This window comes from Phalacrocorax carbo, chromosome 1 (genome assembly GCF_963921805.1).
Source record: "Phalacrocorax carbo chromosome 1, bPhaCar2.1, whole genome shotgun sequence".
In the NCBI taxonomy this organism is placed as follows: Eukaryota; Metazoa; Chordata; class Aves; order Suliformes; family Phalacrocoracidae; genus Phalacrocorax; species Phalacrocorax carbo.
The window spans coordinates 84,638,306-84,665,035 of record NC_087513.1 but is presented as its reverse complement, the minus strand read 5'-3'; the positions used below and the strand labels follow the sequence as shown (position 1 = coordinate 84,665,035).

The 26,730-nt window shown below is 41.7% G+C and overlaps 1 protein-coding gene and 1 long non-coding RNA gene across 5 annotated transcripts in view; one reads left to right on the top strand and one right to left on the bottom strand.

The window, feature by feature from the left end:
• The window catches only part of LOC135315399 (uncharacterized), a 37,289-nt gene extending 30,032 nt beyond the window's left edge, over positions 1–7,257 (top strand). The window contains exons 3-4 of the long non-coding RNA XR_010374863.1: positions 3,187–3,313; positions 6,256–7,257. This is a non-coding gene — a long non-coding RNA (uncharacterized LOC135315399). The remainder of the gene's footprint in view (positions 1–3,186; positions 3,314–6,255) is intronic.
• TSPAN9 (tetraspanin 9) overlaps positions 1–26,730 on the bottom strand; it is a 198,584-nt gene that overhangs the window by 133,260 nt on the left and 38,594 nt on the right. For 2 of the 4 annotated variants that reach the window (XM_064463415.1, XM_064463407.1), the window contains exon 2: positions 18,193–18,288. The exons of the other annotated variants lie outside the window; for them this stretch is intronic. The gene's annotated coding sequence lies outside the window, so the exon portion shown is untranslated. The remainder of the gene's footprint in view (positions 1–18,192; positions 18,289–26,730) is intronic. 4 annotated transcript variants of the gene reach the window in all.

Below are 26,730 nucleotides of genomic sequence, written 5' to 3'. Positions count from 1 at the left end.
GCAAGATATTGCTGCCCGGGTAGAGAACCTGGTTGTAAAGGTACAGCATGTGGATGCTCACGTCCCCAAGAGTCGGGCCACTGAAGAACATCAAAACAACCAGCAGGTAGATCAGGCTGCCGAGATTGAAGTGGCTGAGGTGGACCTGGACTGGCAGCATAAGGGTGAACTATTTCTAGCTCGAAGGGGCCCATGACACCTCAGGCCATCAAGGGAGAGATGCAACATACAGGTGGGCTCGTGATCGAGGGGTGGACTTGACCATGGATATTATTGCACAGGTTATCCACGAATGTGACACATGCGCTGCAGTCAAGCAAGCAAAGTGGGTAAAGCCTCTGTGGTATGGGGGACGATGGCTGAAATATAAATATGGGGAGGCCTGGCAAATTGACTATATCACACTCCCACAGACCCGCCAAGGCAAGCGCCATGTGCTTACAATGGTAGAAACAATGACTGGCTGGCTGGAAACATATCCTGTCCCCCACGCCACTGCCCGGAACACTATCCTGGGTCTTGAGAAACAAGTCCTGTGGCGACATGGCACCCCAGAGAGAATTGAGTCAGACAACGGGACTCATTTCCGAAATAGCCTCATAGACACCTGGGCCAAAGAGCATGGCATTGAGTGGGTGTATCACATCCCCTATCACGCTCCAGCCTCTGGGAAAATTGAACGGTACAATGGACTGTTAAAAACTACACTGAGAGCAATGGAGGGTGGAACATTCAAGCACTGGGATACACATTTAGCAAAAGCCACGTGGTTAGTCAACACGAGGGGATCTGCCAACCGAGCTGGCCCTGCCCAGTCAGAAATCCTACATACTGTGGAAGGGGATAGAGTCCCTGTAGTGCACACAAAAAGTATGCTGGGCAAAACAGTCTGGGTTCTTCCTGCCTCTGGCAAAGGCAAACCCATTCATGGGATTGCTTTTGCTCGAGGACCTGGGTGCACTTGGTGGGTGATGCAGGAGGATGGAGAAATCCGATGGGTGCCTCAAGGGGATTTGATTTTGGGCGAAAACAGTCAATGAACTGAATGGCACAATGTGAACTGCTATATAATACTGTGTGTCACCTCTGTGTTGTACCAATGATATCAGAGTACGAGCCTCCCAACCCATGGAAGATCAACTATGAAACAAGCCATGCAGCAGTGATGGAATGATGGCTGACTCGGTATGCAGCGACCCAACGCCACACACCATCTCTCCCACCCTGAAAGACTGATACAACAGATGGAGCCCAGAGTCATGGACTGGGTGAACTCAATGGACATTTTAATGGACATTTTACAGGGAAGGTCCATGAACTAAGGGAATGATGTCTGTGTATTATGTTAAAGGATGGGAAGGGGAGGGGTGGTGGTTGGTACGGTTGTATTGTATCATATGGGAGCTGGGCATGGTGTAAATGGTATGGAATAAGGGGTGGAGAATGCGCTGGTTTTGGCTGAGAAGGGGTTAATTCTCCTCACTGTGGGGGTCGGCTACCTTTCCAGCTTCCCCCCCTCTGCCGCGTGGCGGGGGGGGGCTGGGAGGGGCAGGGCCATGGTGGGGGCGGCTGACCCCGACTGGCCAATGGCAGGTTCATTCCATACCATGTGACACCATGACCAATATATTGAGCGGGGGCAGTGGCAGCGCGGAGGCGGCGCGGCGTCGGGTCAGTGGGCGGTGAGCGGCTGCGGCGCATGCAGTTTGTTTCGGCGGTTCGTTCCCCCTCTCCCCTCCCTTCCCCCTCCCCCGGGGCTTTGCGCCTCTCGTTGTTCTCCTTTACATTGCATTTCTACTGTTGTTTCTTTTAATTTTAATTATTAAACTGTTCTTATCCCAACCCACGAGCGTTACCCTTCTGATTCTCTCCCCCATCTACCGGTGGGGGAGTGAGCGAGCGACTGTGTGGGGCTGAGCTGCCGGCTAAACCACGACATGCTTATAATTTTGTCATCCTGCAGACTTTTAGTTTTGCATCCTCTTTTAATATCAGGCCCATTATTTTACCAGTAGTTACATTTTCAGCACAGTAATTGCTAATTGACTTTCTTTTGAAGGTCATCGCTATAGTTGTCACTCTTCATTCACGCTGACACTTCATTTTAGCTACCAACTTGTAAAAACAATAATCACATAATAGTGGCACCGCAAAAAGGTTTGCTAAACACAAACTATTGAAACTCAGGGGTAAGGCAGAGGAAAAAATATCAACCTCATTTTCATACACTGCCTTAATCACTTTTCAACATTAGAAGAAACTTTAACAGTCTGCTACAAGGTGGCACTCAATAATACTGTTTGGACTCACAGAATAATTCAAGTTGGAAGGGACCTCTTCAGATCACCTAGTCTAGCCCCATGGTCAAAGCAGGACTAATTTCAAAGCTATATAATATTACTTAAGAACTTGTCCAGCTGAAATTGGAAAAATTCCAAGGTTGGTGATTCCACAGCTTCTTAGAATAACCTCTTTCCATAGCAGCACTCCCAGGGAAGAATTTTTTCCTCACCTCCATTTGGGACTTACGCAGCCACCAACCACGACCACTGCCTCTTGTCCTTCCTCTGCACCTCTGAGAAAAACCTGACTACATCTTCTCTACCACCCCCTCTAGGTAAAGTAAGACTGCATAAATCAGCCTATTCTTAAAGCTAAATGAATCCAGCTATCTAGGGCTTGTAAACAGCATGTACTCCAGACCCTTAAAAATCTCCTTCTAGCACTTTGCTGGATTTGCTTGCCAGCACCTCCCTTGTACTGGGAGGCCCAGCACTGGGCACAGCAGTTCCAATGTGGCCTCACAAGTACTGAGCAGCAGGAAACAGAAATAATTATTTCCCCATTGTTATTATAAGGCACCCAACTGCAGTTTCTCAATCTCACTTTTCCAGGTTTTCTCCTAGTGGTAAATTTTAACATCAACTGTCCTTGCACCCTATTGCAAAGGATTTCTAATCACACTAAAAATTCAGTCTTTGAACTGATACATTCAGAAAGCTGGTGTTTAATAAACCAAATTATAAAATTTGCACTTGATCTATATAAGCCCCTGTATGCTTTTAACTAATTTTGCTCTGTCAATCAAGCAACAACTGAGTAGACTGAAAAGCAGTTTACTGAACTGGCTAACACGTGGAGGAGGATACACTTGACCAAAGTCTCCTATTTGTACCCTAATTTTAGAGAAATGGAAGATGGGGAAGTTGCGCGCATCAGCATGCAGCAAGGAAAAGCTGACATGCAAATCTCAAAGGTGGAAACAGATGCCAAGCAGAGTGACAGAGAGAAAAAGCTGCAACAAACAGGCCAGGTAAGAGAAGATAGATGGGAATTCAGACCTAGAATTTCCTAGAAATCCAAAACATACAATGGAAGAAAAAGCAAAGGTGTGGGGTACAAACACTGTTGTCATGCCTGAGGGAAAGCAGCACAAAAGGGAGGAAAGGGCAGGGCAGACAGGAGCAAGCAGCTGAACCAGTTCAGTCAGTTCAGAAGGTTCAGATTTTAGTAAGCCATGAAGAGGTAAATACATGCAAAAAAGGAAGACCTTCTCATATGTATGCTTAAAGCCCAGCAAGATAAACCTCTGCCTTGGCTGAGCTTTTAAACACTTTCTGCGATGCTATTTATATTAGATTGGGAAAGAGATTTCTCAGTACTGGACATATTGCAGGGAACAATGAAGGCAGAGAAATGAGTGATGATGGTCTGTTTTTTCACATGCTCACTCTGTCGCAAACCAAGAAAAAACAAGGTTAAGGCTCTTCTGGTACATGGTACAGACAGTGCAACAATAGAAAATAATAAAGGGGATGCTGACTAGGAGTTCATAAAAGGACACAGCCATTGTACAATTTCTTTGGTTTTGAATTTCAGTTCATGAATTTGTGTTAGGATGTATATATCAGCCACTGCTTTCCGCTCTGCATTAATAGTAATGGCCTGATGAATGCAGAATGGTTCTGTTACAGTTTAGGAGTAACATGGACTAATTTTACTCTTAGGGTATTTATCGCATTCATATAGTGGCTCAACAGAGAAGCTGAAAAAGCAAAACAAACAGTAAGAAAATAGGCTCAAAAAAAAGTGTATTTGCAAACATCTGAGAGCTATTATGAGACAAAGACCTATATGCTACACAAATCACGAGTTAAAGAAGTTCTCTCTTTAACAAAAGGCCAGTTGTTTGGGGCAGTTGTTTGAGGAGCCAGGCAGAATGCTGGGTCCCAGCTCCAAGAGAAACAGAAATGCCCTAGACTTCAGGCATCCTGTGTCCAGGAAAAGTTTATTGAGGACAGACCAATGTTGTTATTTAACAGCAAGACATCAGAAATGGAGAAAGGCCAATTGGAAGAGCGAGAAGGAGGTGCAGAGTCTAAGACATATGAGTGCAAGCCTAGTCCCAGTTCCTAACGCAGGCAAATCTCTAAGCATGCTGTGTTACAACTCATTCACGTGAAAGGTATCAAATTCTTTGTGAACCACTTTGTTCTCAAATGTCCAACAAAAAGGACCCCATACATACCAAACCAACCCCCTTTTCACCCCCATTCCCATCACCAATATTCAAATGTCAGATTTCCAGCTGTCCAATTAGAAACAGTAACTACAACCTGCAAAGAGCTGCCAAATCTGATAGCGCCATAGATGCAAAGCTGCTTCAGGTCCATGTCCCCACATCCAGACAGTAGCAAAGCCAAGCATATTCTCCCAATGCACATGCACACATACATTAAATATATATATACACACACACACGTGGCCAGTCACATATATTCAGACAGTAGGAATGGCCTGATTCTGTGCCCCTCACTAGCTGATCAGGAAGAAAGCTCAGGAGAGTAAAATCTTAGTACATTGACTTCATGCATCCACAGAGAAAAGAGAATCCCTCACCCATGGAAACAGTCAGAAATAGAATTCATTAAGAAGACAAGATAAACTGCAGTGATTAGGCAAGGGCATGGCCAGACAAACAGAACACAATAGAATACAATAGAATAGGACAGGACAGGATATTTTCAGTTGGAAGGGACCTACAACAATCATCTAGTCCAACTTCCTGACCACTTCAGGGATCACCAGAAGTTAAAGCAGGTTGTTAAGGGCATTGTCAAAATGCTTCTTAAACACTGACAGTCACGGGGCATTGACCACCTCTCTAGGAAGCCTGTTCCAGTGTCTGACCACCCTCTTGGTAAAGACATGCTTCCTAACATCAGGTCTGAACCTCCCCTGGTGCAGCTTTGAGCTGTTCCCACGCATGCTATCACTGGATACCATGGAGAAGAGATCAGCCCCTCCCCTCTCCACCTCCATCGCCTCAGGAAGCTGTGGAGAGCAATGAGGTTGCCCCTCAGCCTCCTTTACTCCAAACTAGACAAGCCCAGAGTCTTTGGCCGCTCCTCATAGGACATGCCTTCCAGCCCTTCGCACCAGCTTTGCTGCCCTCCTCTGGATGTATTCAAGTACCTTAATGCCCTTCCTAAATTTGGAACTTGATCTTAAAAATTCATATCTCCCCTACACTGAAGTTATGGTTTGTGTGTATATACATATATTACAGAATATATGAATCACAGTAGATATGAATTAAAGTATTTTGATGTCTGCTGCCAGCAAGGACACTAGACAATTACATGTACAGTCCCAGAGTTACTCTTGCCAATGATTTGTTTCTTATGAGATGTCTTTCAGAACTATTTACTCTACAGTGAAACGCTGCCTTATCAACACACTTCCCTTTAGGACTTGCTACAAAGTCTCACGCCCTGCATGATGCAGACCAGGTCAAATGTAATAAGTTCTTTCCAACTCCTCCCCAACGTTTGGGTTTTTGTACTTGTAGCACCTTGGAAAAGAAAGAGAGAGGGAAATCAACCTCCTACATATTAAGAACAACATGAAAGAAAGTTGGGTTTGCTCTGCAAGAGAAAAGGACTAAGGCAAAGGATGAAGAACAGCTTTGAAGTTCAGAGCTAAGTGCTATGAACTGCACAGCAGAGTAATAGGAAACTCAGCACAGGGGTACATTCAAGATCAAGAAACACTGGGACTGAGTAGCATATAGACTGTGGGTGGAGGATGAAAATTTCTCAACATTTTACTTTAAGATACTGTTCTGCACCAGCTTTCATGCGAGGAGGACCCGCACAGCAAGTCTGCAGAAAATAAGGCTTCTTTGTACTGTTCGGTACATAGCTGTTTATTCAACATTATAATTTCATCACTAACACTGCAGTCTCTTTCTAGGTTGCAGGGCTTTGGTGACTCCTGAATTCACTGGCATTTGTACCTGTTCAGTGAGACATTTCAAGAAGCTGAGCTGACCAGAAACTATCCCTATGAAAAAAGCGTCATCAATCTGGCCAGGGCAGCTCCACAAAGTACTAGCACACAGAGGAAAGCATACTCAGGTGAAAAGGAGGACAGGGCTGGATCACAGCAATCCCAATTTAACATCAGCTTCAAAAGCTGTGCAACCACAGCCTAAATGAGTCGATTCTTGAACATGTACCCTCCAGATATTCTTGTGTAGCAGGACACGCCTATTATCCCATTTCATGGATAACAAAGAGATTTCAAGTAAAGTGCCAAAGCTCACACAGGAAACCTCTGGCAGGAGTGGGAAGTTGAATTTAGGCTTGGTATGATTCAAGAAGTGCCTCCTCCAACAACTGGACTCTGTCCCTTGAAGCTGTCTCTGCAGCAAAGAGCTGGAATCCTAAGAGGCAAAGGAAGTACTATTTTAAAGGCAGGAAGCAGATACCCATATGAGAAAAGTGACTTTCCCAAAGTCAGATGCAGTTGTTCTTAATTACAGGCAAAACCCACACTTGCCAGAACCACTGGCAAAAATTAATTCAGACCTACAGAAATTTGTGTTTACAAGACAGTCCTTGCCTAGTATTATACAACCACATCTTCTAGGATCCTGAAACGAAGAGTAACTTTTTTTTTTTTTAAATCAACCCCTTAAGTTCCTTTTTTCTGATGAGGAAGAAAATAACAGTTAAACAGCCATCTGATTATCATCAGAATACATTCTGAACAATGTTTCAGTTTTGCTGCTTGGTTCTTGAGAAGACACCCTTTGGGAAAATCAAACGCAGCACATGCTGAATAATTTCCTATCAAGGGCACATAAGAGAATGAAGTATCTAAAAATGCTTGTGTAACAAGTCATCTATGCCTCATAAGGTATTTGGGTTTTTTCTTGTGTCTATATCTCATAAGAAAAAGAAAGGTTCTTTCCTTTAGCTTAAATAAAAATAATATTACAGTAAGGTTTCTCAAAACAAACAGATGCTCTGAACTTCCACCTCTATAACCTCGCAAGCTTTTACGCTGACCGTGTCACCTTTCTCGGCTTTTGATGGTTTCCATGGTGCTCCATCTATAGTAGTGAAGACAGTGCTTTACCAGAGGCTTTAGATGCTAAAGGGTAAAAAAGGAAGCAGGTTATGCAGAAAGCATCTATTTCCAGCACAGGAATGCAGCCTGCAACTATCCCATGACAGGGAGCTCAGCTCAAATACAAAATGTAAGCCCAAGCATATCAAAGCACCAGAAGCACTGCATCCTGAGACACCAGGGGGAAATCTGGGGTGGGGGAAATTAACAAGCGCTTAAGTCTAAAAGAGGAAAGGAAACAGTCGGCAGATCCTGAATTTTATAAGGGAGGTTGGAAAGCACCTCACAGCCTTAGACTGAAAGACTCGGCGTATAAAATACCAGGAAAAAAGTCACAGAGAAAAATAGAAAAAGCTATAGTGGAGAAATTAATTCATTTTTCAAGATGGAAGGGGCATTAGTATTAAAGCTCCCGTTTTAGCTTCAGATTCTTAAGAGAGCTCAGAGCCTAACAGCCTTCCTTTCAGTATCCAAAGACACTCAGCACTCTACAGCACTTTCACATGGAGGACTCAGTGTCTCAATAAACTTTGACAGGAATTATGGGTTTTGAGGTGACCACGTGAGAACTAACACATTTTACAAAATCCATTCCTACGTGTATCCCTCCACCTAAAACTAAAATGAAGCAAAACAAACCTTGCACGCTCAGTGCTGAACTCAAGATTGTATAACTGTTTTGAAGGTCACATTTTGAATGAGCTATGAATATTTAGGCGATGCATACAGTTTAGGAATTCTGATAGATCTTCATTCCAGCTCTCCCACCCTACTGACAACAGAATTGCAGCTTTCCATTTACATACAGAAAATGGGGATCATGCTGCCCACAGACAGTTCAGGACCTGTTGTTCTCATCAGCTGAAATGATCTTTTACACTTGAAGCCTATGGAGCTCAAGTCTGATCACAGCAGGGTGTTAGATCATTAATGAATAATTTTCACTTTCTCCATATACTCTTGCTCATGTGTGTGCTAGAACACAAGCCCAGGTGAACACCACCATGAAAAATGGTAAGTATTTAAGGAAATAATTCACAATTATAGGCTGCTTCCTTTACGGAAGGAGCAAGTAAGTATCATGAAATTACTCTGAGAGAGCAGAAGCACTCAACAGATTGGTCTTAGATTCTAGAAGAAAGTAGGGAGGAACACACAACATTATTAGGGAGTTAAATGAATCAACCTCATGAACAAGGAAGGGACACTGAAAACAAACATCACTTAATCCTCATGAACAATGACATTTTCAGCAAAATGCTCTCCAGAAAAATAAAAAGAGGTATTTATGGTCAGATTTAATAAGAGAAACATTAAAAGTGAAAAAAAGCCAACCATTTCATAATTACCTGAATCAATCCCATCAGCAGGCCATATTTGCAGTGATAAAAATAGCAATACATTTATTTCTAACTATATTTATAAAATGTGTCTTGTCTTCAAAGGGGGCTAAATACCAGGGACGCATTTCTACATGTCTACTTTCCATATAAGATAGTGGTGTGTCAAATACTGTACAGGAGTTCTAAAACTGACAGAATCGCGTGGAAAACTCAGCTGTTTACACTGAAAGCCCTCAGAAATACCAGTGGCACAGATCAGCAACACACAGGAACACAAATATGAAAAATCTGTGGAGCACAGAGACATGAAAAGGCCAGAGGAGAAGGTGACTAAAATAAAACCAGAGATACACAAGTCACCACTGAAACTTGATAGTAGGGACAAACTTATCTCTGAGAGAAGGGAAACTTCCTCCAAGTAAGAACTTGCTCCTTACTGGAGTTCGCAGTGAGACCCAGCTGCCTTTTTAAATATCCCACTGCACAGCTAATAGCTGCAAAGCCCAAGGGCAAAGCAACCAACACAGAGGACAACCACTCAGCAAACACTGATGGAATTTACATTATCAGCAAAAGGGGCAGAGATGAGCGCTGGGAATCTAGAACTGCCTGCCTACAATCCGTGACAGCAGCATAACATATATTGAAGAGTCAAGGGGAATTTATGTTTGCTTTTTTAAAACTTGGGAAATCATATGCCAAGGTCCACATTAAAAGGACATTATGATTGCAAATTTACCCACTAAACACTGGGAACCAGCCCACTGCAGGTCCATTCATGTGATCACAGGTTTATTTTCTCCGTGAAAATAAAGTGGCTTCCACACTCCATGAGCGTGACCATCTTACTCTAGGGAGAAAGCAGTATCATGTACAACCCCAACACGTAACACGCGAGGATACAGGTTCTGCGATGGAGAAGACCAGGACGGCACAAACAGGAACAATGCTCTGACAGTCAAGGGAGTCAACTCCTGTCCTCGAAATCCAACGTGATCCTTGCATTTACCACAGAGTTTTTTTGGAATGTATAGCAAAATTCTTCACATAGTCATGTTCCTACTAATCACGTTTCTTGTTTCTTAGTTGTGTTGAGACCAAGGTTGCTCTGCAGGCGGAATGGCCAAGCACTTAAAATTACAGTGGGACCTGCACTGTGAACATGGGCTGTTATTTAACACCAAGTGTCCTGAAAAAAATACAGGGTCTAAAACTGGGCAGCCAGAAAAGAAAAACTTTCTGAACCTTGTTATGTCCAACTACCACGCATCACAACGGAGAAAAGGCAACCCTCCACTTTCCCTCAAACAAGTGCTCTGAAAAATTAAGTCCTAAAATTATATGATGCACTCCAATATCATCACAATAAGGTCATTGCAGGCTGACTTCAGAGCAGAGTTTAAACAGCACACAGTGATTACAACTGAACAATAAGCAAAAAGCAAAATAGGTGCTCCTTGGCTGTATGGTACAGTACACTCCCCTAGAAGACAACAAGATGGCATCTCAGGGGAACTGAAAAGTGGCATCACACTGAATCCACATAAGGCAACTGTATAGAAGTCATGCAGAGCACCTTAAGCCCATTATTCCCCTACTTTCACAGAATCAGACTCTCAGTCAAATAGGGCTCAAAGATTCCTTTAGTATGCCCTTCTCTCCAAAAGCAGTATCAACAGATACAGACATCTGCTCACCAGGAAGCTGTGTCCCAGTGCTAACTCTGCCAGATGCCGCATGCCACACTCACAGCAGGGAAACAGTAGAGATGTCCTGTAACTGCTCCCCAAAAGACCAACAGAAGAAGAAAAACACTACCTCTCACAGCTCTGTGGGAAATATTTCATGTCTGCCAGACCTCACAAAAATTGCTGAAAAATCTACAGGGATGTACTCTCCATTTGAGTAGCTTGCACAATACATGTTCCTAAAAGCCTCTGAGGATGGAGGCTCTGTACCTTCTTCAGTCATGCTGTGCCAAGGCTGTCTTTTCCCATGTTAGAACAGCCATCACCAGCTCCCTTTGCTTTTTACTTCTTGTCAGTGCTTAACTTCTGCAGCCTCAGTAATGTTCTTTCAGTTTCCTCCTTAGTATGTAAAACCAGTATAGTTTAGTCCTAATACGGGTTTTACTATATTTGCTTTTAACACCTTGTTATGTGAAAGCAATATTGTTGTGTTTGTGCAAACTCTATTTGTAGCCTAGCCTTCCCTTATTGTCTGTTCTGAAAAACACAGTTCTTTTTTGACCATTTCTGTTCAAAGGAATTCAGTCCCCTGGGTCTTTTTCTGCCTCAGTACCTCTGCTGACACTTCAAATAGGGACTGAGCAGTGAAACTGTTTTCTCTACAAGAAACCTCTGCTCACTGAGGCCTGGATCGTATCTCATTTCTCACAGCCCACCAGAAAGCTATCAGTTAGCAACAACTTTCAGACCTTACCACCTGGGCTGGATGCAAACTAGTGATACAGAAATGGAAAGACTATTACAGATCATTACCTACATGTCATTCATCCTCCTGGAATTTTGTCCCTTAAACACAGTGGAAGGATGGGTTTAAGTGGAAGGTCAAAAGGAAGATGGCTAGCAAGAAAAGGCAAGCTGCAATGCTCTATAACTAGAAGTGCTTAAGAGCAATTCAGAGAATCTCATCTTAGGCAGGGGTGACGCAGAGAGGCTCTTTCAACCATCAAGATTTATGATTATTCATGATCAGCATTACTTCCACATCTATTTTACCACAGCAGTTTCTTACTTCAGTACATGGCCACCAAGATCACATGGGAAACAACTGACGCGAGCTTTAAACACAATGATCTTACCACAATATACATTAAAATGAAAAGTCGTCATATCCCTTAGGACCTCATCTAAATGCTCACCAGCTTCGTCTCATCAGCGGGGGTGGGGAGAAGACAGAGATATTCTCTGAAGGATAGACCACCCATCAGGTACAGGTATTCCCTCTCAGCTGCTCTTGTGCAGAGGTCCCTACGGTTTAGTTCATGATGACAAAGTTTTTGGTTTTATTTCAATTTTTCCAGAAGACAGATTATATTTATGGTTTTAGCTACAGCTTCTCACAAAACATGGAAATAAAAATCTCCCCAACCATCATTTATAACATGTAACAATGAAAATTAAGTTCCACATTCAGAAACTGTACCAACTGTTGCTGAAAAAACTCCACACTGACTCCGAGGATACAATATCATGGCAATGGTAACCGAGATTGATCAAAGCTGCTTGTCTTTTATGGTCTTCATTTGCAAAGGACCGAATATAACTGGATTCCTGGTAATACAGTACAGCTCAGAATAAAAGGACATTAATTTTCTTTGCTTGAAAACAGCTCTTAGCTTTTTTTTTTTCTTGTAATTACACCAAAGTGCAAGCCAACTGTAGGGCTACAACGCAGCAACCATGAGCAGAAAAATAGGAACAAACCTTCAATGGGACTTGAACTTGGGAAAATAATCCTGGCATGTTCAGAATGAGCAACACCACTTTCACCTCCTCTGGTGAAAGTTCATGCTGCTAAGCTCTATGAAAGCATTTGAAACAGGAGGGAGGAAGGGAATCATAGCAGGATTGAGAGGGAATGTGTATTGCCTCTGATGAATGGCACAATGCCCAGTCAGCTACTGCGTGAATGCCAAAAGTGGGACCTTCATTGCTTCAGCTGGATCCCTCTTGAAGTTTTGAATTACAGACGGATACCTCACTTTATGGGATTCTGCTACAACATGGCAATGCAGAGACAGCTTGCTACATGTGTCTTTTTCATTCTGAAATTGAAACCCTGATAGGAAAATAGACTCTCCAACAGAGCGCTAAAAAAATCTGTTTCAGCACTTTTACACCAAACCTTGCGGGCATTAACAGTATCCCAGATCTTTGTTCATCTTTCAACTGCAAAAAGCTACATCAATATAGTAATTGACTTTAGACAGCCATTTTTTAAAAACAAAAACTGAAAAAGCTGAGGTGTGCAGAGTAATTGAATGAAAACTTAGAGAGTTGTAGCTGTATTTGGAATGAGCCATGTCATTTTCCACATAGTAAACACAGTAGGTAAAAGAATGAATCACAGAATATCTCAAGTTGGAAGGGTGGAAGGGACCCATAAGGATCATAAAGTCCAACTCCTTGCTCCTCACAGGACTACCTAAAACCAAACCATTTCACTGTAGCTATTGCTGACTAGTAGTTTTCTGAAAGGCTGGGACAACAGAGCACCAGTATATCTGTTTATATCAACACTCCTCTGTTCTGGCAACTGCTAGAGATAAATAGTTTAGGTTTATTTTTAAAAAGAAGTTTAGAATGCTTAGAATTAGAAATATGAGAAATAAAACTGGAAGTCTGATGTGAAGCAAAAAAATATAAAAATTGTTAAGATACACCTATCACAACTTAAACTAGAAAGGTCACCTCAAGTATTAACTGTCTGAGCTCTTATCGAAATTTTCTAGAATTATTAGGAGTTGGTTTGCCTGTGTCATGCTGACCTGGAAAGAGCTGCTAGTAAATAGCATCAGCTATTTGTCTATTACTCCTCCCCCATTGCCGTTTTTATCATTTGCCTTCCAATGTTGATGGTCAGTGAGAAAAGCTGAAGAGGCAACTACTTGTGATGCATTGTAGGCTTCTCTTGTTAGCACTGTATTTGCACTCGGGGTCCTTATATAAGGAGGTTGTGCACAGAGTCAAGAAGTAGTAGCACAAAATGTCTATAACACCACGTGACCATCCATCCTTCCCTCCATTTCCCCCTCTCCTCTCCAGCTCCATTGCTTCTGCTTGGGACAACACCAAACCCAGCCTTATACAAGTGCCACACAGCTATAGGCTACTAATAGTTAACCGATGTCGATTTTGAGCTAAGAAGACACATCACTGCACAAGGAAGGACTCCCGAATGATGGGTGCTACTTCTCGATTTGACATAGGCTTGACACATGGCTTGAAATGGGCCATCTCTCAGCATCATTTCTTTGCCCAAGCGACTGACTGTCCAAGCTCTTTGGTTCAAGGTTACCTCTTCAGGCTGTTCTTCATAGCAGATGTAACTTGGTGGAGGATTTTTTTGGCTAGAGTTTTTTTTACCTCTTAAGTCTTTTTCATAGTTTACAAGTATTTTTCATCTGGACTGTCAGATAAAGCCACTTTGCTGGTAAACCCAACCTGTTTGCAGAGGTGAGGACAACAGAACTGACTGCTTCTGGGCCCGTGGCCTGTCAATGGTTCCCCAAGTTCTTCTTATCCCTCCAGGCAGCACAAACACCATGCCTAAGTGGACAGACAAGCTCTCCTACAGTCAACCAGAAAACAGTCTGGATTCCTACAGCACAAACATGCCCCAACAGAGGTCCCACAGACACCTGTACAAGAAGCTAGTTTCCAGAAAGGACAGTCAAGCAGACAGTCCTGGGTTCATTTTCAAGGTGTAGTACTCAGACACCCAAGTGCAGGTATACCACTATGGTACTATGTGTAGACACAGACCTAGTAATTTTGTACTTCTGAGTGTCACTGTACCAGAAGTAATTATTTCCCCCCACCCCCAATCACTGACAATGATTATAAATAATTATAGCAGGTTTAGCAGTGAGCCAGTTCCGATCAGACTACTGCCTATACTCTTATATAGTCAATATGAAAAGTTAACAGCAACAGAGATCTCACCAAATTTCAGCATTTATATGGACTGTTTCATCATGTAAGGACACTTCTAAATGGAGGTATAAACAATATAATTCTCGAAAGAGAGTGACTCCCAATTCCAGTGTTATGATCTATGACTTGACAGCATTTCATCATCTTGTGTGAGATTTTTCTTCTCATTTTTTTAATACAGTAGCATAGTTTTATCTTAAACAATAGACTTAAGTAAAATTCAGTCAATCATCTTCTTAAATGGTGCTGCATTGTCAGCACCGTATAATTATTTTAGTGTATAAATGCAGTAGTTCAGAATAAAAGTCTTAAATCTATGCAATCTTACAGCACCTTTGGCATAAATCATATGCTCCTAGATAGTTTGCATAATAATTCAGCCTGTACAAAAACTGCCAACTCTTTAAAATGCCTTGTATTATAGACTACCCAGCAGAAGATTGGTTACATTTAGAATATTCCTATCAGCCACTACTATGCAATTAATTTCAATATAAATTGCACAATTAAAAAATAAGATCCAATTAAGTCCAAACTGCCAGCCAACCAGAGCAAAAAGATCTTACCTTAAACCACCTAGCACTCATAGTTCTTATTACTGGGTCATATTTCTTGCATATACTTGCCTACCTGTTGTAGTCTCACACCCAAAAACCATACCGTTACAACACATTCCTCTTTACACATAGGCATCTAATCCTCAGCATTTAATATTGAGACTGGAAAACCTAAAAATCCTGAAATGCCCAAAGTAGTGTTTGTAAGACGACCATGACTTTCCATGGTCAGGACTTCCACCAGCTACAGGTATACCACCTTTTCTATGAAGAAAGTTCCCCTCTCAACAGCTGAGGCATGTGCTAAGGCTTTTATCCAACTCAGACTGTGGAGAAAGAGAAGAATCTTCATATGTTCAGAGTACAGATAACGCACAACTTTCTACATACACCCACGCTCCAGCTACACTTCTGAGACAAGCCAGCATACTGCTACACCACAGCTTACAGCTGATGCATCAACAGAACTCTCTGAAACCAAGCCATAACATGTTTTGTTGTTGCCCCAGCACAGTGCTGTAGAAGGTCCTGACTAGCTTGTTGATTGAGTCACGCAGCAATCCCTAAGCGGATTGACAAGTCACGAAAAGACATCAGAGATTCAAATAATAGCCATGAGGAATGTGAACTACCTAGCACTTCTCAGATGTTCTAACAAGTTTTAGAAACTGGATAACAAATTGATGATTCGCTGTCTTTGAGAGAAATTGACAAGTAAAACTGTCAGACAGAACCTGTTCAGATAAACATAGAAACCTCACATCCCAAGCATAATGAGGATTGGCAGTGGTCCAAACTAAGATTACTGATTAAATTTTGAAATTTTTTTGCTTAAAGTTCTGAAATTCATATTTAAGGTCAATTCGTAAAACTGTCAACTATCTGCAATCTTTTAATATAAAAAGATGGAAATATATTCAAGTCTATGTTTTAAGTGCAAAAGTTCAAAAATGATGGCCTAAACATAGCTCTGTTGACAGTGTTCATTATCTCATGTATTTTGAATCAAAAGAAACTATGAGGAATAACTTTAGGAATGAGACAAAAGAAGTAGAAGAGAGACTAAATAGATTTGTCCAATTGTCCTGAGGGGGAAGAAAGTTTTAAATTATATTTTAAGATTACAACTAGCTTATATAGTCAGTAACAGATTGGCATTTTTTTTCCTAGTTAAACTGGGCTCTTTTTTCTTGATACACTAAATGTAACAGAACTTTTAACGCAGACTTCCATGGATGAAAACTTTAGAATTGGGAAAATAAAAGCTTTTGGGTGAGATCCAAGCACTAAACTTTCATAGAACCAATGACTCTTGCAGGAAACAAAGAAAGAAATCAGTGCTGCAATAATCCTATTTTAAGATTAAAACCTAGATATAAAAAAATCCCTTAACACATGCAAGGATAAAGTGACACTATGTACCTTTAAAAGAAGGTAGAAAAGGCATATTTCAATATATGCTCCTTTATCCAAATGGCACTGATCCATCATCATACCCTCAGTTGGTTATTCTTACAGGTATACTAACACTCAAAATAAAGAAGGCACTAAAGTTCCTGAGGGTGACAGGAAACCCAGCAGAGTAAGAAATTTTAGACAGTTATTTACAGATATTTTCCTGTGAGAAAAGAATGGTAGGAATGTAGCTTGAACATTAACAAATCCACTAGAATATCCGTCTGCCTGGTATAGTCAGCATGTTTGGAGGGGGATTCAGTGGCGCTGGAAATTCAAACTTTAGCTTGTAATCAGAAAAATCCCACTTTAGAAATTTGAAACAGCAGCTAGGAACATGTAATATAATATAGAACTCCCCTAAAAAAGTTCCCAGCTAGAGGGATCTTATACTGTTTATGTGGAGTCTATGACAATTTAGCTAAAAAAAAGAGCCAATGATACTGAAGTTCTTTATTACTCTGCAGGGACCTATTCACAAATGAGTGACATGGACAAAATCTGCATTTCCTTCCTTTTCTTTCCTTGGGAATGGTGCTTCAGATTGTGTGTATAATTCCTCCATTATGATGTTGACAGAGCAGAAGTTAAACTGAAATAAATTTCCAACTGAAATAGTCTATTCTATTCTATTCTAAAGATACACCATGGAAAATAAATTAGGACAACTGAAATTTAAAAGAAGATTATTCAAAATGTTTATTCACACTGTTTATGAAACAACTATTCAAAATATTTAAGCAGCAGTTTAAATGAACTGGTTACTAGTTACTAATGATTACTGTCAAGTAGGAAGGCACATGCAGTGGGTTTCTACAGGAGATCCAGCTCATATCCTGCAAATTGCCGAGAATGTAATTGTCAGGTTTAGAAATGAGAAGTTCAGGACAATGCAGGAAGCCCAGATATAACTAATTCCATGTTGCTTTAGCACAGCAGAGACATGCAAGACCTATTTCATTTTACTCTTTCAAGACACCTCCACACCCCTCAGGAACATCCCTATGTAGTGCTGATTTTCCAGAGCACCAGTGGTTCTTCAAAGAACACTGACAAATACACCACACTATACCGAAGCTGCTATGTGGTTCAGCCAAGGAGCAGCTCACATATAAGTTAGTGTAGGCTTCTTGGAGAAAAAAAAAGATTGTTTATTTATTAAACAAGCACATAAATAATGAAAATGAAGGAACAGATTTCAGGATTATTAGGGAATATTTATTTGGCAGGAGAAAGCAGGCAGGACTTGATGAGGTTTGTAAGAGAAGTCCATAGAAAACATTGTTAACAGAACAAACCAGTTAAGTCCACATCCCCAAAGCAAGTTGGCAATCAGTTTTCAACACCTGCTTTCAGACCAGCGCTCACAGAGTTTAAATGCATTGTTTAAAGTGATCTCCCCACAATCTCTAGGTTAAGAAACACAAGGTAAAAATGCATTTTCAGGATTGCTTACTTGGAGCATTAGCCATACCAATTTTCAATAGCAATTTTCAACAGACAGCATTCAACACCAGGTGAAGGAGGGCTGAGCATTCTGTCTTGAATGGAGCATATCAAAATCACATGGCCAAGAAGTCACAGACTGCTTAAGAAAGCCATATTTATTTACAAAAATATTGCATTTCCCTTAACTCAAAATGTGCGGAGCGTTACTCATATAATGGGAGACATCACCCGCAGACCTCAGGGCTTCCTAAAGTCTCATAACAATTTCCATCTAGGACAATTTTGACTTACAGGAGCAAAGGTAAACATCAAAAGTAGTCATCTGAAGTGTTCTTTTCAGCTTTTGTATCAGCAAACACTCTGCACTGTGTTTTCCATCCTGAATAACTAAATACAGAAGGGACACATACAGCCCTCATCAGTGGGGAATTCCATGAGCCCTGAAGTGGTAGAACACTCTCTTAAGCTTTACACAATGGAGCCATACTGCATCCAACAAACACTCTTTCCCCCTAGGTCAGCTGGCAAGATCCTGCTTTCACTCTGAGCTACTGAAGCAAATGAGAATTTTGTGAAGTTGCATTTGCCACTACCACTTTCTTCCCTTGACAAGTTTGCAGATGATACAAAATCAAGAAGAGTGGCTGATATGCCAGATGAAAACTGACAAAGGGAAGTGAGAAGTCTTGCACCTGAAGAGGAATAACCTCATGCCTCATGCACTGGTATATGCTGGGGACAGACCAATTGGAAAGCAGTTTTGCAGAAACAAACCTGGGGGTCCTGGTGGGACAATGAGTTGAACGTGACCAAGCGACATGCCCTTGAGTCACAGAAGCCAACAGCATCCAGGGCTGTATTACGAGCAACATCAGCAGCAGGACAAGGAAGGTGACCATTCCCCTCTATTCAGCACTGGTGAGGCTGTACCTGAAGTACTATGTCATGTGCTGGGCCTCCCCAGTACAAGAACACATGGACATAGTGAAGAAACTCCAGTGAAGGGCCACAAAGATCATTAAGGGACTGGAACATCTTCCATATGAGGAGACGCTGACAGATTCTGATTAGACGTAAGAAAAAACTTTTTTTTATTCTAAGGGTGATCAAACACTAGCACAGATTGCCCAGAAAGCTAGTGGAATGTCCATCCTCAGATATTAGAAACCTGACTGGACACAGACCTGGGCAACCTGCTCTAGCTGACTCTGCTTTAAACAAGGGGATTGGACTAAAGGATCTCCAGAGGTCCTTTCCAACCTCACTGATTCCATGATGAACTCCCTCAGGAAAGCATTCTAAATCCATGCATTACACAGAGAACTAACACTGCAAAAGGAGCTGTATACCTCTTTGCAAAGGATTTAATGAAACAAACATGTCAGAGGAGAGAAAAACATCTGGAATTGTCAAAGTGTTGTGCAAATATCCTTGCCACTTTTTGAGAGGGAAGAAGAGAAGATGACAAGTCCAGTCAGAAGTCTGGACTGTCTTAGATTGCACAAAAGTTGTATTTGCACAACAGAATTCACAACATGCATCCAGTGTAGAAATGAGCCAATATAAACTGTCACGTAACACTGAACACAGACCCTTTCAATGCTTAGGTACGCAAAGAGTGTAGAAGGTCTGCATCAGTGATCACAGATAGCCCATGACTTCATTTTATACATCCAAGGTCACAGAGTTTCTTTTGGCATATAGATACACACATGCAGGCTGCACATGCAGGTATATACCAATGTGTCTCCTAACAATTATGACTGAAAGGCCTATTCTGTCACCCAGAATGAGATTCTCCTCCATACCGAGAAATTCAGCCTTCCAGCAGTCAAAGGTGTAAGCACTGTTTTGGCTGCCAATCACCTAACAATAACGCACATGTAAAGCACACAAATTACATTCCCCTTAGCACAGAAAGGACTGTGGTGCTAGTGTCATATTTGGAGACAATGATGAAATTCTAACAGCTGCAGCAGATTGGAGGATGGAGAGAAAAAAAAAGAGAGAGAAGGGGGATAGGGAGGGGGGATACAGGAGGACTGGAGCCAAACTAACAGCTGGATCAAAACAGCTTAAGACGAGAGATATCTTTGGAGTTCCTACACCCTTTTTGTCACTCTCATATTATGCCAGTTACAGGGAAAGAAGTAATAGTGCATAAAGAAATTACCTAGAATTGTTCTCATCAACCATTGCAAGTCATCATTCACCACATCATGATTTGTCTTTATATAAGCACGTAAACACAGTGATGATAAACACTACAGAAAATCTCTTAACAGAAAAATAAATGCAAAGATGACCAGAATGTCAAGCATCAATCACTGTCACATCCTACACAAAGAGGTTTTGCAGCTACCCAATAGAAAAGAATTCTTGAATAAGAGTCATGCAAAAAGAGAAATGAGGAAAACCACATTAAATTTCTTCTGCTCTGTCCGGGAATGATTGGTACCCAAAGGCTGGTGCCTACTTATTCACCTTCCTGTAGGTGCTGACAGTTTGGTCAAGTAATAAGGCACACACAGGAACACAGAGGCAGGTGGGGGAACCCCAGTAACACCTTGTGCAGCTACTCCGAGGATCATCACAAGAGACCGATCATCCCCTCAAAGGCTTTTATGTACACATACACACACATATGAGCACAAAGGCACAGGGACTCCCAAAAACTCAGTCAGGAAAGCAGAGCCCCAGCCCACTGCTAGGGCTATCCCAGGAGAACCATCAGCCCCATTCACCAGTTGTGATGCTTACCGGATGAGTCAGCTGGACAGGCTTTCAGGGTGACATTACAGACTAAGGGGGGGTTACTGCTCAGGAGTAGGGGACACATTATGGGATGCAGAGGAAGACCGTTTTGGGATTGAACAAGAATTATTAGAGGATGTTTAGGGTAGGAAACAAAAGCGGGGGAAGGGGGGATGAAGGTGATTTAGGGAAACAAGCATGGAAAATTGAGGGACAAGAGGATAAAATGGGCCAGTTGTGTAAATAGGTTTACTGCTTGGAGTGGGACCACAGGTCATAGAGCCCAAGCGTCTGTGGTGTCAGCAACTGCAGTGAATATGTAGTTGCTAGTAACCATCGAGCCACACTAGCCAGCAACTACTTGCTGGCTAAGCAAGTAGTTAAACTAAGCAGCTTGGTAGGCAGGTATGTGTGTGTGCCTGGGAGTGAGGCAATTGGTGGAATTGAATCAGGGTGTTGCTGGCTAACTTCTGGAGAGACTTAGGTCTGGAGGTCAACTGGAAGACCTGCTACTGGTTGGACTCTATGTCCAAGACTGAGATCCACAATGCAGGGGATGCAGGAATGGGGGGCTCTGTGTGCCTGTGAGCAAGGGCGTCTATACCAACAACAGGAGCGGGGCTGCAGCCTTGAGGGCTCATACATTCAGGCGCCAGCAACTGGGGATCCAGTGGCCAGCTCTGAGTAGACAGTGTCGAAACCCAGGTACTGGAGGGATGGACACTTTATGTATCTATGTGTTTTCCACTGACAAACCCATCCCACTCAGCCAGAGAGAGGGAAATAGAGTGAGGCCATTGGTGCTGTTTGCATTTGTGTGAGTGCAGAGTGTTTCTGTGCTGATCTATGTGACCAGCCATGTATCATACATGCCTGCTTGTGTGCCCCTACTGGGAATACATGTCCAGCCTTGCTAGTGGTTGCACCTGGAGACATGGCTGTGGCTGCAGCAGCCACATCTCTATCAGGTAACCAGATCTATCAGACCCCTAATAATGACCAGGCTTCCTAGATTTCCATACAGAAAGTGGCAGAAAGAAGTCCAAATACATGCATTGCACAGCAAACAGTGACCATTATAAGTTCACACATTTCCTGCTGTTCTGACAGGGCCATCAAGAAATCACAGGCAAATGGCAAGTTTCTTTTCTTCTGCCTTGTCAAAACAAAAGCCAAAAAAAAAAGCTCTTACCCAGACAAGGAGACACTTCAAATGCTCATGCCACCTGCAAATTCCAATGTGTTTCTAGCATGCCAATTTGACTTCAGTAGCAACAGAACAAACCATCATCTACTGGTGGGAGAGTAGGAATGGGCAAAAGATGAAAGAGTCAAGTCCATGGCCACTTCCGTAAGATCAAGTGTGCAATACTAGGTAGCATCAGTGAATGACCACAATTCCTTAGATGCACCAGTACATACATCCAGTGTTACCCTCATTGGCAACTTCACAGTTGTATTGTATGTTTTGAAATTGTAGATATTTCTTCAAATTCTAGTTTATAGTAGCAAAGGTTGGGGGAGGTGGGAAGAGAGTGGAGATTCTGGTTCTGTGAAAAATAAGCTTGAAAGAGTGAACTTTAAACGGCAAATAAAACAGATGCAAAATAGCCTTAAATTAAAAAAGTATGAGTGGCAGAAAGAAGGGACAAAGCTTTAATGTGCCCCCTACCCCCTTATTTCCCATCTCTTCGTACTAATGCCAATCTTGCTTCCACCATACTGCTATTCTGAATTTCTAGTGTAGAGGGACAAATAAATTAAGTAAACAAAATATATAAAAGAAACTAACCCCTTTAGAGGCATTCTTCACATGGTTCAAAAGCAAAAAAAAAAAGAGACTGGTCTGGGTTTTTAACTCTACCCCTTATTTCACATTATACTTATATGAGCTTTAGAGTGGACCAAAAAACAGCAAAGAAAGCAGGCTTACATCAGGCCATCCTTAAACTTTCTATTACTTTCTATTGAATTTATTCTTCTCATGCATGCTTACAGACTAAGGAAAACAGGCTGCAACTGGAGAAGCAGCAGCCACATTTGTTCTTTGTTCTGAAAGGACCAGGATTAGAGTAATGCATGCATGTTTTTCATTGCCACTTTTTTTTTTACATTTATTACATTTAATTACATTTCAGACTATGCTGTCCTATATATACACTTATGCTACATGAACAGACACAACATCCCTTTGTGTTGCTTTGCATCTTGGACACTTGCATGATCTGGATCAAACAATGAGCTGGTGGGAAAGGGAGCTGATCTTAACTCACTGAAGAAAGAGTTCAGTGAGACATGAAGATGCATAGTGGCATTTTTTTCCAATCTAAGGTTGTCAAAACAAGGCTCCAAATGAGACACTGTCTCACACAATACAGTTTTGTTCACCACTTGTGGGGCAATTTTTGCTTTCTTCTTATTAATGCAAACTGTACACCAAAATGCTTTATGTCATTAGATAATAGAAGACAAAAACAGGAGGCACAGGCAGAGGGTACATCTCAGCTGAGCCCAAATACGAGAGGGGAATTCACTCAAATGGACAAACACAGAGACTTCAGCAGTGCAGAGGCAGCAGCTGTTGCACTGACAGTAATTAGACTGGGCTGAGGAAAGGAAACAATAGAGCAGTGAAAGAATACAAGATAAAGGGAGACAGAATCCTTTCTGAATTTGCAGGTTATTACGATTTTTAGAGGTGGGCGAAATAAAGCAGAGTAATTTTCACAAGAACATCAGCATCTTATTTTGTCTTTATAAGACAAAAGCTGTTTAAAAGCTGTTAATCAAGTAGTGGTGATGATGCATTTAATGAAACAAAAGCAGAAAATGTTCAAGTTACTACCTTTGTATCACACCAACACCCTTTTTCAGCGTTACCGAACACAAAGTTATAATAGAAAAATACAACCCCTAGTAACTGGCTGCATGAGAGTGAATTTCATTTTCTCAGGTTGACTACATCTCACAAGCAGTGTCCCATCTAGCAGATGGGAATACTCAAGCAGAGGCTGATAAAACTACTGTACCAACACCACCAAGTGGTTTAAAGAACCAGGAACTGAATCCCCCCCACTCCCCCTGATTATAGCCTTTTGCACTGGTTCACGGCTGCCTTATACAGCCAATGCACTCCTCATCAGACCAGGCTCCTACTAAAGACTGCTAATCATTCTTCTCCCTCTTCTTCACTCCCAGTTCCTGGAGTTTTCTGATGTAATGGGCGCTTTCAAGACACCCAAGTGACAGTCAGTTGACCACCACCTAGAAGGCAATCAGAAGCTCACTCTAGCATGTGAATATGAATCAGAACATGAATCCCACTCCTGTTCTGGACCGGAATAGGAATGTACAGCTGTTACTACATCTTATTTCAGAAAGGCATCAGAAACTTGACATTCATGACCACCACAAGCACATTCTGAAACTCTGCCCCCCACTCAGGACCCCGCTGGCAATTGGCCAGGCCCTTGGTGGTTGGGACCACTGTGCATAAAATGTATCAGATGGCATATTGCTTTTTGTAATTTCTGGGAACTGGATTAAGTATGAGGACTGCTGCAACACTTCATCTTGCTTCCACTGCCCTCCCACCTTAAATGAAGATGGAGCATTAATCTGGAGTCTTACAGAGTTGTAGCCAACAGATAAAACACCTCCCAGCCTGCACTGCATCCCTCTGATTCTAGTGACTCCGAGTTACGGAATATGTGATGACACTCCACAGCAGACAAATAAATGTAGTGCAGCATGTTCACTAAAAAGAAATACCCCTAAGCAATAATTCCTTGCTGCCTTATCTTTCAAATCAAGGAGGTGCTGCTTAGCACTTACATGTTAGCAAAATTCTTGGTGGAAGCTGCAATAGCCTAGGTCTTGCACATATTTTATTATTAAAAATAAGACTATAAAAAAACAGGAAGACAAGCAGTAGCTGGGTGAATAGTGAATAAGCTTTTATTTAGAAGTTATACCTTCAAACGAAGCCACGTGGTTTAACAGTTCAATTAAGAAACCACAGCATGTTGGCTGCAGGAGATTCTCAGCTTCTCCTCTCATTTCCAATAGGGACTTCACAGGTAGCTACATCAGGTCACTTAGTGCTACCAATGCTTTGGGATCCCACATCCAGAAGGGGAATGTTAATAAACACCTTTCCTTATAACTTTGGGATCTTCAGTTCTATACAGCAGCAAAGCTTCTGTCCTTCCACAGTCTAGGAATTAAAGCTCAGTTAGTCTACAGGCAAAAGTGAGGAAACCAGAGAGAAAATGGGGGGAAAAAAAATTAAAAGTTTAAGCACTTTTTCCTTCTCAGCTGTTTGACCACCACATTTGCATTGCCTTTTTTTGTTTGTTTTTTTTTTTTTTTCAGGAATGTTTTGGCAGTTCCCTGTTCCAGCTGTAGGGAGCAAGAAGCTGATGCAGCATCTTTGTTGCTGACAAACAGTTGGAAGTTTTGAGCCAATGAAAACAGCAATGTACATGTACACTCTATGTTGTAGAACCAGCTACACAGCAATTATGGAAATGAGCCTTTTGGCCAGAGGGCAGGATTTACATAAGGAAAATAAACACTACAGTTTAAATCAAGATCTCAACAGTATCCCAAGTTGACTGTTGGAGACTATTTCCACTACAGACTTCCTCCACTTCTGCAGCTCCATTCTGCAGCTACTCCTTAAGTTATTTCATCTCCAATGAGCCCAAGTTCAGTTCTGGTTTCAGTTCAATAAAAAATTAATTTATGAAGCATATCTTGGAGCCCTTTGTGTCAAAAACTTTTTTTAAATGCCAGAAGTCTCACACTGTTTGTGCAAGGGTATCTCCTGAAGCTGTATGCATTTTAACACAGGATTGAGATGCTGGACTGTAGCTGACACTCAGGATTGAGATGCAGAGTGTAGCTGACAGACATCAAAGCAATTGTGACTGCACCAAGCCACATCATGTCACATAGTCTGAGCAACTACAGTCTCTATTATTACCTCAAAGATCTCTGCTTAGAGCTGTATTCTGCAGAGCAGGTCCAGCCTCCCACATACCAAGAGTCTTCAAGCCACAGCCTTTGCCCACAGTACCCTTTAACAATGCTTACAGAAACGAGGAAATACAAGAAGCTGAAAGCAAGGCTAGAGCTCTAATGAGTGCTACTGACTGAAAGGACAGAATACAACACTGGCCAAAGTGCTACTTTAGCAAGTACTGCCACCAGTAGGCCAGTGAAGGTGTGGGGTCCTTTGTCTACACTTAAATTTTGCCACTCTGCCTCAATCCCATCCTTAAACTGACAGATTGGAAATTTATACTGTCATCACATCTGCAAAATTCAACTTGCCACTGCATATCTTTCCATTTAAAGAACTGATTTAAACTTTGACTCCAACCGGAAGCTTACCGATATACCTCTGCAAAAAAAAGACGACTTAGAGTATAGTAAATAAACTGCAATACTTGACTCCTGTATGGCTATTACTGCATATCCACAGTTCATTTACAGCATTATGCTTTATTTTTTCCAACTCTTAGCATTCCAATTTGTTTTCCATGATACTGAGAGGCTACCATTCCTGACTTTGAAAGCTCCCACTTCTTGCATGCCAGCTTCTGAAACATAATTCACTTGGTTGGCACAGTTACACTGAAGTAACTTACAGACATTCCACCAAATTGTGTATTTTCCAGTCTGCATAAACCTCCTGTTTTTCCTGTATACTTGTAGAAACCTCAAGCTCTTCTGCCACAGATTCCTTTCTTTCCAATCTCATATCTTATGAGACGTTCTGATTTAGAATTTCGTCTCACCCTGCCCAATACAGTTGAATAACAAGCACCACCAGCTTCTTTTATCGTCCACACAACCTTCAGTGTTACTTACCCATTTTAGAGTTACTTTATCTACCCTGTGAACTTTAAAAATGTGAACTTTAAACATTCAAGAAAGCAAATGATGAGGAATAGCAAGACTGCAATCTAATTGTAAAGAAAATCCAAAGAAAGTACTATGACTGACATGTAACTTCTGTAATATGATCTGGTCCATTCACAGAAAAATCTTGCTAACACTCAGTCACCT